Here is a 4,761-nt window from a genome sequence, read left to right on the forward strand (position 1 = left end):
TTTTCCGGTTAGCCAATTAATTGTTAATTGAAATTGAGGGTCAAACGGGGCTCAAATGAAACCTCTGATGTTCTACTACAAAAGTGGAAAAACATTTCACTGGAGAAAAAATAGCCAAAGTACTTGGAAATCCTTAAAGTCCGCATTATGGCATAGGCTGTGACTTATTTTCTCAAGTTGCATACAAAAGGATGCACCACAAAAACATGTAGAAAATTTTACAACTTTCTGGAAAATTTTCAAGGTTGGGGTAAAATTCAATAAAACTCGCGAGTTTCTAAAACATTCATGTTGGATTTTTGGGGATTTCCCCAAGTACAAAATTCACTCTTTCTCTCCTAGTTTTTATATCTTTCGTTTCTGGAAAGACGTTTTATGGTTTTATTGCAGTAGGGCCGGGGAATAAGAAAAGGGAAATGTCCATGCCGAAACTGGTAGTTTACGGACAAGCTTATGTTTATTACTGCCTATCCCTCAGCAACATTTGGCGACCAGAAGTGGTCAAGGGAGAAGGAAAAACCCCTTTTAGGGGGGTGGAAATATTGTTGCCCCAAAGGTCCTAAAATAAGGCCCAAGTAGTTTAGTTGTCAGTTAGTCTCTCTTGAGTATCCGTAGAGCAACGTACCTCCTGGTTAAAGTAGAGTCAGAAATTATTCATGAGAATAAAGGATATAAGTGAAAATACAAATAGAAGTGTTCATTATTTTTGATCCCATAATCCAATAATTCAAGAACATTGTTTGCTTAAAATTTTGAAAACAAATCTGAAATTTTCTGAACTATTTAAAGAAATGCGCGAGGTTTAAGAAATCCTCGTAGTGTCCGTGAAGCGCTGCTTTACGACCGGAATGGCAAAATGCACTATTTTCCTCACATGGCCGAAAAAAACTTTTCTGACGAGTATCGGGGTGGTAGACCGAGGCCAAGCCGAGGAATGCAACCACACGAGTCAGAAAAGTTGTTTTTGTACTACCTGCCTCAAAAGTTCACTTTTCGAAACCGTTTAGTGTGTGTAAAGTGGTTGTTTTACGCACAATGTGCGTGCGAAAAAGTGGTTCTTTACGCACTTGTAACACAATATACTATTTCGACCGAGTGACGAACATAATTTTTCTTCACAATATCTGAAAACAGCGTTTGACGGACACAAACCGCCATACACACAATCAAAAAAGTCTACATCCTCCTTGGTAAATTATTTGTTTTTTTACATGCAGAAAATTGAGTAAAATACTGGTGGTATTTTACTTGCTCAACCTTGGCCCCGGGCCTACAGCCTTCTGTAATATAAACTCAAAAATAAGAATTAGAGATGAAAATCAAATACTTGTTCATTGAGCTTTCTGAGAGCATTTCCTCCTTCATGGTTTCATTATCGATCTTAACTATACAGGGTGCCCCAAAATGGGTGACCTAAATTTTAAGGGGTGAAAGAGACGATGGTTAACGTGTTATTCATTGATGAAGTTCAAAAATGACGGCGGCGTTAAACTCGACGTGCAAAGGAACCACGACCGATGGACAGGAATGGAAAAAGAGAGGGACGCCCTCCGAAAGGGATATCAATACTTTTTGAATAGATTTGTGTTGGCTAACAGAGCAGAATTGATCCTACCCCAATTCTTTAATGCAGAATTTCGACGTTGCTGAAGTTCTTGAAAAAAGTCGTATATCAGTGCCCCTACGTTACTGTACAGGATGTTCTATGGCATTTGACCAAAGTAAATTTGAAGTCTTCTATATGATTGAAAGTGGAGAGTGGTTCCGTTCTTTTTTGAATTTAGATAACATTCATTTCAAGTGGTCGCTATCACTTGCACTACAGACCTCTATCTCAATCTGAAGTTTAGGAGGGGCACAATCATTTAGAAATCTGGTGACACAGTGATTGCTGATTACACGTGATTTCTGGGAGATTTCCATGATTTCATGTGGTTGCCTTGGATTTTTTTGTGATTTCTGACGGCCTAGTAACTCCTGAAATCATGGTGTCACTTGCTGGTGAAATCAATTTGGAGTCACCCATGAAATCACTGAAATCGCTGACATCAGTGAAATCATAGAAATCTCGGGATTCCCATTCATGGAGTCATTTCTTGAAGTCACAATGAAATCATTTGCAGTCAGTGAAATCCACGAAATCACGAGGGAATCCGTCGACCGAAAATACATCACGCTCTACACTTGTTCTTGAATTTTTGGTTCGAGAATTTTCTGGTTCATACGTGCGTATTGATGGTAACAAAAGAAATATAGGTGTTTTGTGTTGTTGGTACATTCTAAAGACAAATTCATATACGTTACTGTCGCAGTCAATGACGTCTCAGGGCTATGTTGATATTAAACAATAACGAAAAACAATTTCACCTCCAACGTTTAATGATGAAGGGCACTTGAAAGTTGACCAAAAAATTTTGAGAGAAGTAAAAAAGTACTTCTAGTATTGTTCATTCGTTTATTAGAAATAATAATAATTTGTAAGCGTTCGTTAAATGTTTTATGATAATAAAATCAATCGTTTTGATAAATAATTATTTGATCTCGATTATTCTTTCAATTTCGGGTCATTGAGTTGTCAGTGATTTCAATTACGTAGAAATCATTGATTTCAGTCGAATAAAGTCAATGAAATCATGATGAGTCATGAAATCACTAGAAATCATGCTTGAAATCAATGAAATCGTGAATTCAATGCAGTCATTGAAATTACTGATGTTGTCAGGTGAAATCGACTGCAGTCTGCAGTCATGGTGTCACTCGATCTTGGAGTCATTAGCCCCTCGGTGATTTCGCGATTTCAAATTTTCGATTTCATCTATTTGCGGAGGATGGGGGAATGAAGATAGAACCCGGAGGGAAAGAAATGCAGCATATTAATGCAAGAAGGCTCAAGCATGAGAGTTACGAAGGGGGTGGTAAATGTGGAGATGAATCCGTCAAGATGAAGGCATGAGAATCAAAAAAAATTTTTTTCAGTCATTCAATAAAATATCTATTTCTACCGCAGTTAAAACATCCAAGTTGGATGCGATCCAACGTCGAATGGAAGATTCTCAGAAAAATATCGATTGTCGATGTTGTATTTTTGTTTTGTTTTGTTTTTGTGTCTTTTTCCGCAAATAGTGTCTCTGTCAGTATCACACGATGTTTCGATACTTTCTGAGGATTCCAGGAGGTTGTGTAAGACAGTACGCTTTTTTCACCGATTTGCTTTTTTTTCTATGTGAAAAATAATACACGTAAATGGGCATACGTAGCACAATGCACCTCAAATATGGCGAAAAAGTTTCTTTCTCTTTTATGTATTGGAAAGGGTTTCATGAATTGCCGATGTCATGAGATTTCAGTGATTGCAAGTGATTTTAATTGAAGCATTTCACTGATTTCACTTCATTTCAACTGATTTCATATGATTTCAGTCCTGAGCGACACAGTAATTTCACAAATGAATGGTCCCTCGGGAATTTATCACTATTTTGGGTACAGAGTGGCCCACAGCATATGAGTAAAATAAATCTTGTACAACTCCAAAACTGCTGGATGCACATAATTATCATTTTGTGATTGCACGAAGGAAACACATACAGAGAAAAAGAAACCAATTCTCAAACACATCTTGTTTGGGCCAACAATTAATGTCATTAGTTGAAAATTACCAAAAAAAGAAATGGTTTGCTTCGAATTTGGAAGTTTCAAACATGAATATTTGCTCTGCTTTCGACGCAACGACGAAATGTTTGACTCAAGAGGTGGATCATTCGCTCAAGACTGTACCCTTTCAAGATGAAAATATCTCATATAGAGGGAAATTTATCAAGAACTATTTTGTCTTTTTTTTTATTTAAAACTATTTTATTTTTAAGATACAAAATTGCTATCATATCATTGTTATTATTTCATTCAAAGATTCATTCTTTGTCTGGGATTATTACATAGCCGAAACGAAAAACTATCCCTTGTTCCGCATAAAAAGAACGTTCTTTGGGAGCAAAATATGTATAGTCTGGGAGTGTCGAACAACGAAGAAACTGGGGTAGAATGACGTTTCTTGTTTGCACGAAGAATACATTTTTTTCGTCTCGGCGCACTCTTTGCATGTTTGGAACAAAAAATTCTTAAATTATTTTTTTTTAAATATCGTTTGACACAACTAAGACTTGTTTCAGAACTCTGTCGTTTCTCTCTCCGTATAAGAAAGTAAAATACAATTCCCCTCAAGAAAAGCTTCTATTTCAGTGGTTGAATTTTTTATTTCAATATCTCAATTCACTGAACGCTATAGCATGAATAAAATTTGTGGAAAGTCCACACCTCGACAATGTACATATGTTGATATGATAGTATATGTATATAAGATAGTCAAATTTGTGCTAAATTTCAGCTTGATCGGTTGAGCGGCTCCTGAGATATAGCAATTCCTCAAAAATCATTTTTTGTCGATATCTTCTTAACCATGCGACGGATTCCAAAATACTCGTCATAATGATACCTATTCAATTGAATCCAAAAAAGACCATTCCACCCCGAGCTATGTAGTTTTATCCTCGTTTTTTAGTTTTTTCACTGAAATTGCTTGTATGCATGATAACTTAAAAAATAATTGAGGTAGAAACCTGAAACTTGGTACGATTTTAGATCTTATGATAACAAAGTTTAGGATTGTAGGTGAACGGAATCGGACCATTAGTTTCGGAGATATTCAACTTTGTATGTGAACCTCTTTTGTCAATATCTCAAAAACTACTGATCCGCTTTCATTTC

The sequence above is a fragment of the Diachasma alloeum genome, unplaced genomic scaffold (genome assembly GCF_001412515.2).
Source record: "Diachasma alloeum isolate Michigan unplaced genomic scaffold, Dall2.0 Dall_scaffold_00178, whole genome shotgun sequence".
NCBI classification, from domain to species: domain Eukaryota; kingdom Metazoa; phylum Arthropoda; class Insecta; order Hymenoptera; family Braconidae; genus Diachasma; species Diachasma alloeum.